The sequence below is a fragment of the Neovison vison genome, chromosome 3 (genome assembly GCF_020171115.1).
Source record: "Neovison vison isolate M4711 chromosome 3, ASM_NN_V1, whole genome shotgun sequence".
NCBI lineage: Eukaryota > Metazoa > Chordata > Mammalia > Carnivora > Mustelidae > Neogale > Neogale vison.
This window is the reverse complement of record NC_058093.1, coordinates 37,824,992-37,840,081: the sequence shown is the minus strand read 5'-3', so window position 1 is coordinate 37,840,081 and position 15,090 is coordinate 37,824,992. Positions and strand designations below refer to the sequence as shown.

General features: G+C 40.3%; 1 protein-coding gene and 1 non-coding gene across 3 annotated transcripts in view; both read left to right on the top strand.

The window, feature by feature from the left end:
- PID1 (phosphotyrosine interaction domain containing 1) overlaps window positions 1-15,090 on the top strand; it is a 230,661-nt gene that overhangs the window by 110,618 nt on the left and 104,953 nt on the right. The window lies entirely within an intron of this gene.
- Window positions 2,217-2,319, top strand: LOC122903785. Its single transcript, XR_006384011.1, has one exon. It is a non-coding gene; the product is annotated as a U6 spliceosomal RNA (small nuclear RNA).

The following is a 15,090-nucleotide window of genomic DNA, read 5'->3' as shown; positions in this document are numbered from 1 at the left end:
ACACCCAACGGGTACCTTGTTATATGGAGGTGGAATTTCATAGAGGTCTTGTCCCTCGAGGATACTGGGGCTGTGAGAAGAGGAAGGAGCGAGGTAGGCACACCCACTTACACATGGGCATGTGTACCCACTTCTAATGTTTGAGGACCACAGAAAGGAGAATCATAAGAAAAGGAACATTATGAGAACCCAAGGAGGGTCCTCCCCACTAGACACTGAAACTGTCCTCCGTCTTATTCCTGTCATTTCATCCTACACATGGTGCCCACTCTCCTGGCCACCCTGTTCCGGTCTCGGAAGCATTGAGGGGAGAAAATGGAAACTACTCTGGGATGGCTGAAGCCCTCGTATGTTGTTCTGGAATGGTCTTTGTATATATGTTTGACATATACACTGCTTACGCCAAAGCTGTGGTGCCTAGCATGGGAGGATACTTTGTGGTTGTAAACTTTTTGGCTGCGAGTCTCCACTTAGGACTTTGAATTCTGTCCTTTGGTCTTCCCACTGACAGCTGTGGTGGCTTCAGCAAAGCTTTTCACCCTTCATGAGCTCACTTTTATTATTTGATGACTAACATCTTTTCCTATGAGGGATTGTTTTCACTTCAGCCGATCGACATGTTTAGAGTATAGATCATCCTTTTGCCTGAGTGCTTGTTGAGGGGGATGGTAGGCTTCTTTATGGGGTCGCTCTACCCTGCGGTGGGGGCAGTAGAGCTGTTGGCCCCATTGAGGTATTCTCTGGGGATCTTTGACTCCTTCAAACTATTTGTTTCCTGGTGCCCCACACTGTGAGGGCTATGCCTGAAAAATGGGCACTTTACGGAACCAGTTATGGCTTTAAAGCTTAACCTTTGGACTCATGTCAAAAACTCTGTCTTCCTGCATCTCCAAATGTCACTGTCTATTTTACTTCTTGTCTTCAGAAACTCTTGGGAGATCAGCAAAGATTCATTAGTGAAAAATGGGAAAATAATCTAAGTGCCTAGAAGAGATATTATAATGTTTTGGCTCCACAGCACTATGGAAAACATGCAGTCATTAAAAATTATGTTGTGGAAATTATACTGGTGTGGAAAATGTTCATCACGTATTAAATGAAATAAAAACCTGGTTGCAAAATGCTAGTAGGATTTTATTTTTGTGAAATACTGAAATATGAGCTGAAGTGATCCCTGAATAGCAGGAGTATGGGTAAAACTTGTGATTTTCTTTTTCTTTTTTGCATTTTCTTAATGCAAACAATGAATAAATACTACATTGGTAATTTGTTTTTAATAATACATTTTAAAGAGGAAATATTTCTTTGGACGAAAGTTTACATGAAGAAACTCCATTCTAGTTGGATTCTTTTGGAAAACAGCTTCTTCTAAGTCACCCTGACTTAGACTTTTGTTTCTTCTCTTCACCCAAATCAGAATTTCCGTAGCTTCAGGGAAAGTGACATTTTCCTGTCTAGCTTGCGACATGGTTGCTGTCTTATGGGTCTGGTATGTCCAGTTTAATAATTGTGAACCTACTCAAATGTATTTGCAGGGATGATGCCGCAGGCTGCTTAGTGGCAACCTCAGTGGTTAAAATGGAAATTTATTCTCCATACATTTAGGGGCCAGAAGTCCAAGATAGGTATCCCTGGCAAGAGTCAGGTGTCCAGGAGCTTCTCTGGAGGTGGTAGAAGAAACGGTTCTTTGCCTCTTAAAGTTTATGGTGCTGCAGGCAGCCCTTGGTTTGTGACCATATCACTGCAGTGTCTGCCTGTGTAATCACACTACCCCCTCCTCTTCTACCCATTTCTAACCCCCCTTTGCCTTTCTCTTGTAAGGAAACTTGTGGTTGGATTTATTTATTTGTTTGTTTATTTAAGATTTTATTTATTTATTTGATGGACAGAGATCACAAGTAGAGAGGCAGGCAGAGAAAGAGATGGGGGAAGCAGGCTCCCTGCTGAGCAGAGAGCCCAATGCGGGGCTCCATCCCAGGACCCTGAAGGCAGGTTATGAGCTTAACCCACTGAGCCACCCAGGAGTCCCACTTGTGGTTGGATTTTGTGCCCCTGTGATAATCCAGAATAGTCTCCCCAGCTCAAGATTTTTAATCAAATCAGCAAAGACCTTATAAGGTAATATGTCACCTTCCAGGGAAGAGGACCTACTATTTTGGGGTGGTCTTACTTGGCCCATTACAGATAGTTTCTTTATAAATGAGGGACTCTAGTGCTTGCTTTGGCAGCAAATATACTAAAATTGGAACAATACAGAGAAGGTTAGCATGGCCCCTGTGCAAGGATGACACGCAAATTCTTGAAGCTTTCCATATTTAAAAAAAAAAAAAAAAGAGGAATTCTAGAGATGCCAAAATTCCTAAGCAAAAAGAAATATAATGGTCCCAGTTAATCAGTTGTTTAGGTTGTTATTTCTTAAGCCCAAGAAAATGCTTTCATTGGAATTCAAAAAGCCATTTTAAAATACAGAAAAATGAGGAGCATTGGTCTGTGAAAGTATCTTGATCCTATGTTGAGCCAAATTTTTTTTGTTTTATTTTACTTTATCAAAATTTCTGAAAAGGAAGAGCTATTATAAAATTTTGAATGGAATCACAGGTTTAAGTCCTGACAGTTTATAGTTGACATGTTAAGATGAATATGTTTGAAATTGAGGAGTGTTCCCTCTATCCCTATACTCTGAAGAGTTTTAATCAGGAAAGGATGCTGTATTTTGTCAAATGCTTTTTCTGCCTCAGTTGAGAGGATCAGGTGGTTTTTCTCTCTTCTCATTAATTTGTTCTATCACATTCATTGATTTGCGAATGTTGAACCACCCTTGTATCCCAGGGATAAATCCCACCTGTTGTGGGACTCCACCTGCATATAAGGAGGGCATGGAATGCATGGAGCACTGGGTATAATATGCAAGCAATGAATCTTGGAACACTACATCAAAAACTATTGACATACTGCGTGGTGACTAACATAACATTAAAAAAAAAAAAAAGTAGATGAACACGTTTGTAAAAAATTCCACAGTTCTACCACAGGGAAGGGGAATAATGTTTTGCCTCCCCTCCCTCAGTAAAGCTTTAAGGATAATTTTGAAAATGATATGGAAAATATCATGAGTATAATATATGTGTCTGAGCAAACTTTCTCATTACGAAATTATTTTCCCCTCATGACTTCCTGTTTAGATCATTTGTCTTTGAAACAATTTGTTGGTTTAGTTCTGAAAATTTAGTTGAATCATTATCTGGATTTAGGGTTCATTTATTTGGGAAATATGTTAATTATTTTACAACTTTTCCTGGATTAATTCCTTGGATAAAATATAGTTCCTCTGTGGTAGACTTCATTTGTGGGGCAACCTATAGAAACACCACACAGAAAACCAATTAAGTTGGTAAAAACTCATTAATAATATACTTTATGGTTCCAGCAGAGACTGTACAACTTGCTTGAGATGGTTACAAGGTTAAGGTAACTTACTTGAAGCTAAAATCTGGTGCGTAAATGTAAGAAGGTAACGTTTAAAAGACATTTTCAAGTTTATATTTTCTGCATATTTTTGGTCAAGTAATTTTTTTTTTCAGTGTTCTATTTACTTTTTACACTAAAGGAACTTGCATATTACATCATGGGTGCATCTATCTGCTACTGGAAGGACTGGTTTAATTTATTGTTTGTTAAATGGAAACTGTTCATTAAATATGGAAGCATCAGAGATATAGACTGAATATAACCTCATATAAGCCTAGACTTTCTTTGCAAGTGATTTTTTTTCTGACTTAAGTTTTAAAAATATATCAAAGGAATACCTGCAGGGATTTACCAATAAACAAAACAAAACAAAACAAAACAACACCAAAAAGACTCCATCAAATAGTAATGAAAAATGAAACATAAACTGTTTATGTGTCCCCTGCATCCCTCTCACACCCCATTCCTGTTCCAACTGTAATTATTTTAGCTGTTTCTTCTTATGCTTGTCTTCCTATTTCAAATGCTATACTATTACCATTTTAGGTACTCTCTTTTGGCTAGTTTGGTAGATAAAGATTTAGCTCCATAATAACTCTACCCACTTGCCTTCCTCCATATTCCTAACATAGTTACTTCTGAAATTTTAGTTACTATCTGTGTGATAACTGAAGAGTGGATCAAGACACCATGATTTTATTTCCTTTCTTGCACAATATTTTTTGAATCCATAGTCTTACTATTTTTAGATTTGACATTATTTTATATATACTTATACTTAATTTTCCTCAAATGTGATTTCTGATTTGGCATATACCCATCCATGTGTAGTATAACCACTCACTTGTGGAGATAGCGTATTCTTTATCATGTTCTCCTGAGCTTCTTTCAGAGTCTATTGTGCTCAGTAATCAGAAATAGTAACCTGACAGATTACTGGCCTTTAGGCCCTTCTCATTGTTGTGACTTGGGGACTTCTCTCCCTTGAGGTGGATATACCTCTGTTTGCTTCCTCTCCTTTTTATTTCCTTCTTTGTTATGCTGGAGCATGTGTTCAAGAAGTAAAAATCGTGTGCCTTGTATGTCTGAAATTTCTTTATTCTAGCCTCACCTTTTTGAAAGTTTGGGTATAGAAATGAAGATTGGAAATAATTTCTACTTAAAGCTATGGAGGTGGTGTTCATTGATTTCTACTATACCCTTTACTCTTGAGGGATATGATCCCATTTGATCCAGATAGTGATGTTCCTTTACATGTGACTTTCTTCCCCGCTCTCCTCTCTGAAAAGTTTGGGGATTTTCTTTATGTTCTTTGTGCTCTGAAATTTCATGACTAGGTCCCTTGATGTCAATTCTACCCCCCTCATTCCTATAGTTGGGAAATTGTGTATCTTTTCAATTTGGACACTCTTATTTCTTGGTATTTTGTACTGAGTAAAATTTTAAGTAAATTTTAAGTAAAATTTCTACTTTCCTTCTCAGTTGTGGAACCATTTGAGAAATAAGAAACATGATACATGAGTTTCATAGTTACATGATACATACATGATACATACATAGATACATAGTTTCATGGTACAGCAGTTTTATAATACCTGGTTTGGAGCATGTGTCTGTGTAGACTTACTGGGTTTCCTAAAGTTTCCAGATCTCTGTTGGAAGCTCTAATAAATTGTTTCTCTTCTGTCATTCATTTTTGTCCTTTTGGGCTTCTCACTTAAAAATGTTCATTATGACAGTTTAGCGGGGTTTGGAGAATGGATGTCTAAGGTCAACTTGCCATCTTTACCTTCTCAGTTGTTTGTTCCTTTCATTGCTAATAGTGTTTTGAACTTCCCTTGTTTTATATCTTCATCTAAGATGGAAACAGTGATCCTTAACTTACTTTCAAGTTGAGAGAAATATTCATGAAGTACTTACGCTTTTCACAAGAGTAGAGCTGTGTCAATAAAATACCATTGTTATTCAGATATAGCTCCCCTTTGTTTGAATGGTAAGGTCAATAATCTACAGATATCATGGTAGCAAAAGAGATAGATGTGAAAGTGGTAATAAATAAGCCAGATCATAAAAAAAGGTCATAAACTATGCTCTTAAATTTGTATAGATATTTCTTATTGTATCTCTGAGTATTTCAACCCCTGATTACCTAGCGAGTAAATGATAAAAACCACTGTGACAACAGGTGCAGATGTGTTCCTTGGTGTGCTGGCTGTTCATTTCTTTGTTTTTCCTGAAAATATGACACCTTCATTTCTTGGCAAGAGAAATGATGTCAGGGCTTCTGTGCATACTGAGATCTCTAAATGAGACATTAGTCACATGGGCGTTTATGAGTCACCAGCCATCTTCATAAACCAAATCCAGGAATTAAAAAATAATTTGCTCAGGAAGTAATGGGGATAAATAAAGTGTATCATCTTGGGACACAGGAAAGCTACTTTGTGAGCTAAAGATCCAACCAAAATTAGTTTCTCCCCATGTTGATGGGTTAATGCATTCTCTTTAAAACTTGTGTCTTGTCACTTAGGAATAGTGCTGGAATTTTTACATGTCACCATCTGGCTATCCCATAATACTCGTTAGGGCAGAAAAGACGTCCATCATCACAAAGACATTACTGATAGTCTCTTCATGGGATGGTACAAAACACGTGTTTGCTTTTCTGCTTGGTTAGCTCACCAGCTCATTCAGAGCCCATCTTGGTTATGTATAAAAACCTCTCTCCTCTGTCCCCTCCTGCTTATTCTCATTCCAGAAGTTTCCAAAAGCCCTTTTATTCTTTGTCCCTCCCTTGCATCCCCATCTACACTCTCCCAAGGGTCCAGGCCCTTCAGGAGCATTTGACTTAGGGGCAGGGAGCTCCAGGGGGCTTTAGGGCCCTGCACATAAATCTTCTGTAAGACAAACTTTATGACAAAAATGGACTCTTTTCTATAGCAAAAACCTGCTGCATCTGTCATTCTTATGCCAATAGAATCTGATTTCATTTCTCCTTTTTAAGAGTCACGTCTCAGCAAAGAGAGAGTGGGGAGGAAGAGAAGTCATTCTGTCGTATGTATGCTGGAGTCATTGAGAAAAAGAGCCAAAGGAAGGAATTTGGAGACCACTGCAACAAAGAAACAATTAGTTTATTCACTCATTAGTTTATTCATTCACTAAAATCCACTGCTATGGACTTTACCCAGTTTTTCTTTTTAAAATCATATATTTGTTTAAACAAAATAAATATTCGTTAATGATCTCTATAAATTTATGAATATGTAGGTTAAATCTATGTACTTGTTACTCACACACGATGTGTATTTTTAAAAAGATACAGAATGGAAATCTTAGGAGAATGAACTAAATTTGAAATACAAAAAAAAAAAAAAAAGAAATACATGGTATCGTATATCTATCTTCATTGCGATGATTACTATTAACTTAGACAAGGCTCTTCTTTAGTAATAGTGATGTCAAACCAAATCTCAGATGGCTTTGATGATGTCAGGGTTTTCAGCTAATCTTGTTGGACCCAATGAGATAATCAGTTTCACCCCAGAATGAGATGGAAAAGATGACATACCAAGAGGAGAGGGCAGGGGTGTGTATCAGCTCTGTCGTTTTCTTGTTGTCTGCTTATGGGGCATTCTTTTTATTATCTAAAATCTGCCATTTGTGTGCAGGAACCTCTGCTGGGTTTTTGTTAAAATCAGATAATACGACTCATAAATCTACTGATATGGGCAAATATGAGCTATAATGACCCGAGAGATCATGTGAGTGAGGTGTCCTCATTAAGTTCTTCTCTTTTTTATTCTCTCTCTCTCTTTTAAAAAATATTTTATTTATCTATTTGAGAGAGAGACAGAGAGTATGAGAGAGAAATCAGGAGCAAGAGCAGGGGGGAGGAGGAGGGGCAGAGGGAAAGGGAGAACCAGACTCCCCAGCTGAGCGGGAAGCCTAACACTGGCCTCAATCCCAGGACCCTGGGATTACGACCTGAGCCAAAGGCAGATGCTTAACCAGCTGAGCCACCCAGGCTTCCCTCCTTTTCACCACAGAATTCTCACCTGTAGGAGACTTCTAGCTCCACATCTGACATGTGGACCAGCTGGTGCCTGTGTCCATCTCTATATTCGTGCTGAATTTATTTCATATTTTTGAAGATAAAAATAACCGTGCATTGAAATTCTAGTGTATTGTATTCCCAGCCAAGGCGATTCTATCGCATACCTCCTGGGATGTAGATAGCTTATTCTGGAAACGGAGAACCTTGTCTATGGTGCTGCGGACATCGAGGCTGCCCCCTGATATGTGGAAAAGCATGCCAAGATCATTCGTTGACATCTGCCTCATTGTTCTGGGCAGAGGAAGTGATGGGCTGGTGTCAGATATCTAGATCCAGACCAGATTCCTCCTTGGACCCCTGGTAGGTAAGAAAGCCAAGACCCGTCAGACTGGATGATCCTGTTAACAAGTGGATGGAAAAGCAGAATTCTCATGTCTCTTTCTTCATTTGTGGACCAGTCCTCTGGTGACAGTGCTCCTCCTTCCTGTATGGTGGAAGAGATAAGAAAAGAATTCGTAATCCCCTGTGTAGCTGCTAAAGACATCAAAATGAAGTGCAGCTCGTCCAGCTTTGGCCAGACTCTGAGATTTATTGGCAACTAGCAGCCGTCCATGATAGCTGAGATGGTTCATTAGTGCGGGGGCAAACTCCACATTTATAAATCAAGGTTCCTTTGTAGCAAGTAGAAAAGAGTTTCCCAATGTTGGGGGTTCCCACTTAGACTTAGGAGTTTCATTTTCTTTTTTAATATTTTGTTCAGTAAGTCGTAGCACAGCTTCCTGGAAGGGAAAAATACGAAGATCAGCATTATACAAAATATGGAAAGTTCCAGATACTATTAAAGGAGTAAAATTTATTTCATTGTGTTTGAAAGATAAACAGATTCTTTACTCAGCTTGTTAATCTACAATCATTTGTCTTCAGGCTCCATCACTTTCTCACTGATGATTACATCATCACTGCGAAGAAGGTGGCATTTGGGACACTATATCCTTTTCTTCTTTCTTCTCTCTCTTTCTCTTTTTAAGATTTATTTATTTATGGGGCGCCTGGGTGGCTCGGTGGGTTAAAGCCTCTGCCTTCGGCTCAGGTCATGATCCCAGGGTCCTGGGATTGAGCCCCGCATCGGGCTCTCTGCTCTGCAGGGAGCCTGCTTCCTCCTCTCTCTCTCTGCCTGCCTCTCTGCCTACTTGTGGTCTCTGTCTGTCAAATAAAATCTTTAAAAAAAAAAAAAAGATTTATTTATTTATTTTGAGAGAGAAAGAGATGGGCGGACAGAGGGAGAGAATCTCACGTGGCCCCCTGCTGAGCATGGAGCCTGATGTAGGACTCTACTTCACAGCACTGAAATCACGACCTGAGCCGAAATCAGGAGCCGGATGCTAAACCGACTGAGCCACCCAGGCGCCCCTTTCCTTCTTTGCTTTAAGCTTGACTAAAGATGGGCTAAGTGTTGTGACGATGTTGTTGAAGCAAGTTTAAGAATGCATATATTGGGGCGCCTGGGTGGCTCAGTGGGTTGGGCCGCTGCCTTTGGCTCAGGTCATGATCTCAGGGTCCTGGGATTGAGTCCCGCATCGGGCTCTCTGCTCAGCGGGGAGCCTGCTTCCCTCTCTCTCTCTCTGCCTGCCTCTCCATCTACTTGTGATTTCTCTCTGTCTAATAAATAAATAAAATCTTTAGGAAAAAAAAAAAAGAATGCATATATTGTAAAGCCGGGTTTGGTGTGAAGAAGCTGTATATTTCCTTGCCCCTTCTTTTCCCCGTCCTTGTCCTTCTCTTTTCTCTCAGTGCTTTTTCCTCTCATCCTTTTTCTTTCCGATCCTTTCCCGTTGTCCCTGCTTACTCCCTTTCTCCCAACTTCCTGTTCCATTCCTATCCCCACACAGGTCCTCTGCATGGACAGGCTCAGGTCACCTGCACAGACCCAACACATCTCTGTGGCCCAGGGAGGAGTTTATTAGCCTGGACATGTCTCCTGTGAGGAGCTGCTCAGACCCACCCGGGCTCCCACAGGAAAATCAGATATGTTGTGACCGTTGTGGGGGAGAAACAGACGCTGCACAACAATAGAAACAGATGTCTACTGTAAATAGTCCCCTTGTTTTTCTGAGAAGGAAATCAGTGTATACAGTTAGACACTGTGAGATGGTGATGGAGAACCCTGGGAGCCGAGGATGTCATGTTTCCTCTTTTGTTTGGCTTCGCAATCCCTCAGCAGTCAAATGGGTATTTTAGGGAAGGCTGAGAGGATTTGTCAGGGGGTTGGGGGGGGATGGTCTCCGCAGGAGGCTCTTGGAACCCTTTTTGAAGAGTGGGGATTTCAATGGAGTTCTGGGGATGGCCAGATAGAGGAGAAAGACTGCCTGAGAAATCCTGAGAAGCTTCTGACAACGTGGATGGAGCCGGAGGACATTATGCAAACAAGCCAGTCACAAAAAAAGAGACCGCATGAGCTCACTTACCTGTGGAATCTAAAACAGTCACATTTTGAAACAGAGAGCACAACGGTGGCTGCCAGGGGCTGGGGGTGGGTGGGGAAAGTGGAGAGATGTTGGTCAACATATAAAGTTTCAGTTGTGCAGAACGAGTAAGTCCTGGGGATCTGAATTGTAGCCTGGTGATGATGGTTAATGATATTGTATACTTGGAATTTGCTTGGAGGGCCGTTCTTTGGTGTTCTCACTACACGCGTGAGAGATAACCCACGGGAGGTGATACCTATGCTATTTAACATCGTTGCGGTGAGCATTTTATGATGCATACACGCACCAAAGCATCAAATTTTATGCCTCGAATGTATACAATTTTCATTTGTCGATTATGCCTGAACAAAGCTAAAAAAATAGTTGATGAGCATGATGGTCTTTTAGAAGAAATCTTGCACACCAGTCGTGCGAGTCTTTGCACTCCTGCGGTTGTGGACATCATGTTTCCTCCCACCTTCCAAAGGCCCAGGAGAAGAGGGCAGAGGCTGCTTTCAGCTCCGATTTGATAATGGAGGCAAAGACCGTTTGCTGTCGGTTATCCTCCAGGGCCCTGAGAACTTGTGGGTCTTGCTCCAGGCACGTGGTTTCTCAAGTCTAGCTGAGGTCCTGCATTCTCATTAGGGAGAACCTACGCTCTTTGTTTGCATTTGGCCCTCCAGACCAATGCATGAAGGAAAACTTTGTCTGCTTTACATGTAGAATAGCTGATACATTTCCTTGTGTTCCAGCAAAGTCTCTACCTTGCTTTATTCTGGTTTCTCAAACAGAAAAATGCAGAGTACAGCCAGTGCAGCTTGTAATGCCTCAATGTATCTATATTTATAGGTGAGCTTAGCAAAGTGCTTTCTCAGTAGAAGGCATAACTCCGTGCTGGGTATGAGCTTCAATTACCTGCGTAATTGCTGCAGGTGCATTTGACCTAAGTGCACCTATTCCATTCATCCCCACAGAGAAGTGTCTGCTTGTCTTGTTGTTACTTTGTTTATTTTTGCCTTTCAGCACTTGAAGATTGATTGAACTTACAGTATATTGAGTTCCAACCTTTGTTCAGTCCTCTTCCTTCATTCAGGAGCTATTGTATTTAAACCATTAACATCTAATTGGAAACCTCAGACTGAATTTAGTGTCCTTGATTTAATTTAGTCCTCTGGTAAGAGATGAATGTCATCTTTACTGTTAGAAATTAACTTAAATGTGTTTTATGGTAAAGAATGATAAAAGAATGAATGGTGATGCATTATTTTCTGCACGCAAGGCCCCCAGTTCTTTTCATTGAAACACATATGTCAGAAGCTACTTCCCCATACGAATATGCATAGCATATTTGACAGAAATTTTTCTATTCTCTCTGCTCTTTTGTTCCTGGGACTTCCGCAAATGTATTAAATAGAGCAGCTGCTTATGAGGAATCAGAAAAGGGCATTGCCTTGTGTAGTTTATTTTACTTGAAATTGGTGACATATGCAAAAGTCTGTGATTAAAGAAAGACCATGAACTTACTTTATTAAAGCCCTTAAATGTAAAAAAAAAAAAAAAAACCAAAAAACCTTCATCTTCCTTTTGCATTTTCTCCCCACTGTTTTGAGCAAAGTAAAGCTTAGTAGTAGGAAATACCTTGCCTTAGGGAGTTCATTTTTTCTGCTGCAGAGACTTTAGTATGGCTCATTTCTACAAGAGAAACATAAAGATACGTGGTAAGTTCTGGAATAAGATCTATGAGCCTGCTACTTAATGTTTTCATCACTGCTCTTCTCCATGGCTGCAGGGGATAGTTTGGGTTAAGGTAGGGCTGAGAATTTGGAGGGAATATTTGTCTGAATTTTCTCAGAGGGTCAAATAGGGCTCAGAGTTTCTTTAGTTAGTTTATGTCCCTGAAGGTCAGGATAGCCAGCCAATAGATTTAAATCAGAGAGAGAAAGGGCCAATTCCTTATTGATTTTTTAATGGAAGGTAAATAACCTGTTAGCCTTTATTCACAAAAAGAGACAGAATAAAGCTATTTTCATATGGGAATTTTGTTTCGGGGGCATTAATATATGGCTAAGTCCAAGAGGAAGGAATATTAAATTTCTGAAACAATTCTCTTTATTGATCCGTGAAACATCAGAAAACTCTTTTAAGTTGAAAAAAAATGGTTCCCCCCCCTCAGATAACTCTTTTACACTAGTTATGTATTGCTGCATAAAAATTACCCCAAAATTAGTAGCTCTGGCCGCAGTCATTTATTATCTTACAGTTTCTGTGGATTGGTAATCTGAGTGCAGCTCAGCTGTCTCTGCGTCAGGGTCTCTCCTGGGGTTGCCATTGGGCCATTGGCCAGGACTGCAGCCTTATTCAAAAGCTCAACTGAGAGAGGTTCCCGTGCAAGCTCACGCAGGTGGCAGCTGGTGGGATTCAGTTCTCTGCAGGAGGTTGGGCTGAGAGCGGCCGTTCCTCGCTGACTGTCTCCCAAGGATCTCAGTTCTTTGCCACAATAGCCTCTTCATAGATCAGCTGACCCCCATCAGGACCAGCAAGTGAGAGAGCAAGACAGGATAAGCGAGATAGAAGACAGAGTCTTTTTGAAACTTAAACTTGGAAGTAACATCTCAGAAGGCGCAGGACCAGCACACACTCAAGGGGAGAAGATTGTATAAGGGCCTGAACACTGGGAGGTGAGGTTTGCTGGGGGGGCCACCTGAGAAACTGCCTACCCTGTCCACTGACTGCTTTTTCAGACCTCTTTTCATTAGTTAACCGACAAGCACGCATTGAACTTGGTGCTCAGAGTTGAATAATCTGAGTTTTGTATTTCACATGATTGTGCTTCTCCCTCTTTAAACCTACCCATCCTCAGCTTCAGGTCTTGACCTGGGATGCTTTAATGTTATCAACTACTCCTGTCTGTTCACTGTCTGGGCACGAACATCATGAGAAAATTCTTTTTTTTTTTTACCATCGTGAAGAGATATTGGCACCCCCACGTTCTCTGAAGCTTATAATTCACGATAGCTAAGATGTAGAAACAACTTAAGTGTTCATTGACAGATGAATGGATGAAGACCTTGTGGTGTGTATATATTCAGTGGAAAATTATTCAGCCATGAAGAGGGAGGAAGTCCTGCCATTTGTGATGACACAGATGGACCTTGAGGGCATCATGCTAAATGCAATGAGTTAGGCAGAAAAAGACAAGTACTGTAAGATCCCATTTATATGTAGAATCTAAAAACAAAAACGAACTCAGAAACAGAAAGCCAATATTGTTCCCTAGAGCTGGGGGTGGGGGTGGAGGACATGGGGAGGGCTTCACCGAAGGGTACAAACTTTTAGTTGTATAAACTTATAAGGTGAATAAGTTCCAGGGACCTAATGTACAGCGTGGTGATGACAGTTATCAATACTATATTGTACTCTTGAAAGTTGTTAGGATAGTAGATCTTAAATGTTCTCACCATGACAAAAACAAAAATGTTAATTATGTAAGGTTATGTTGATTAACTGTCTTGTGGTAAACATTTTTCAGTTTATACATGTATTAAATGACTACATTGTATGCTTTAAATTTACACAGTGTATATGTCAATTAAATAAAGCTGGGGGAAATAAAAGAGAGAAAGGTGATTTCTGAAGTTGGACCTATAAGCATAAAGCTTTCTGCTTTTTTCACAATGTTCCTTCCCAGTTTCAATGACCTAGCTAGTTAATTTGGTTGATCATGTGTCATTTGGCAAAAGTGGGAGATTAAGTCTTTACTAAGCTTATGAGATGGATGTGGCTGAAGGATTTAGAGTCGTGTGCTATGTTTTTATCCTATTTCCTTTCCTGTTGAACAATAGTGCCTCCTTTGAGCTGGAAAATTTCAATCAGCTAGCTTGTATGGGGACCTTTCTTCTTTCCTAAATAACTGTGTGAATGGTCTGTGTCTAGTTAATTCATGAGGCTACCGCATATGTGAGACTACAGTGAAGGATTTTATCCACCTAGTTAGCCTGGTTTTATTCTGTGAGCAAGCAGTGCTAATTCTGCCTAGTACTTGCCTCTCCTTGAGTGACTTAATTCTTGGTCTCTCTTTTATGTTATCTGTAAAATGGGAATAATAGTCATTTGTCAAAGTTGTCACGAAGACGAGATGAGACAGGGCTAGGCAGTGGTGCTCAAGAGGATAGCTATTACTTCTTTCGCTTTTCTTTTTATTTATTTTTAAGTCTTTTATGCTCAACTCAAATGCTTTTTATAAAGACATCCCTTTATAATGTGTTTGATTCATGAATTTTTTTAAAGATTTTATTTATTTATTTGACAGGCAGAGATCATAAGCAGGCAGAGAGGCAGGCAGAGAGAGAGGGGGAAGCAGGCTCCCCGTGGAGCAGAGAGCCCGATGAGGGGCTCGATCCCAGGATCCTGGGATCATGACCTGAGCCGAAAGCAGAGGGTTTAACCCACTGAGCCACCCAGGCACCCCCTGATTCCTGAATTTTTAAAAGGACATCATGGAATTGACCATTTGAACCATTTTAAAGTGTATCATCCAGTGGGTTCAGCACATTGATGATGTTGTGCAGCCATCACCGCTCTCTGCTTCTAGAATGTCTTCATTACTCCCAAAGGAAATCTCATACCAATTAAGCAGTCACTCTCCATTTCCTACCCCCGCCCCCAGCCCCTGGCAACTGCTAATCTACTTACTGTCTCAATGAATTTGCTTTTTATGGATATCTCATATAAATGAAATCATACAATATGTGACCTTTCTTGTCTGGCTTCTTATAGTTAGCATAATATTTTCAAGGTTTCTCACTTTTATTTCATGTACCATTTTACTGATGTCTGCTAGTTACAGGAAGAATTGAATGAGGAAGAATAATTCAAAGTGTATGCTCTCTAAATGAAGGGCAGGGATGGTATCATTTTTGTAGGAGGATGAACCACACCAACCACCTAAAGACTGAGAATAAAAGTGGGAGGGAACACAGCCAAGTTCATCTCTAAATCAACTTCTACTGAAACTGCTTCTCTTTTCTACGACCTCCTCTCCTTCCCTCTGTGGTTCCCTCCCTTGTACCTCCTCACCCCAGTAAACTCATCCCTTCTCATTTA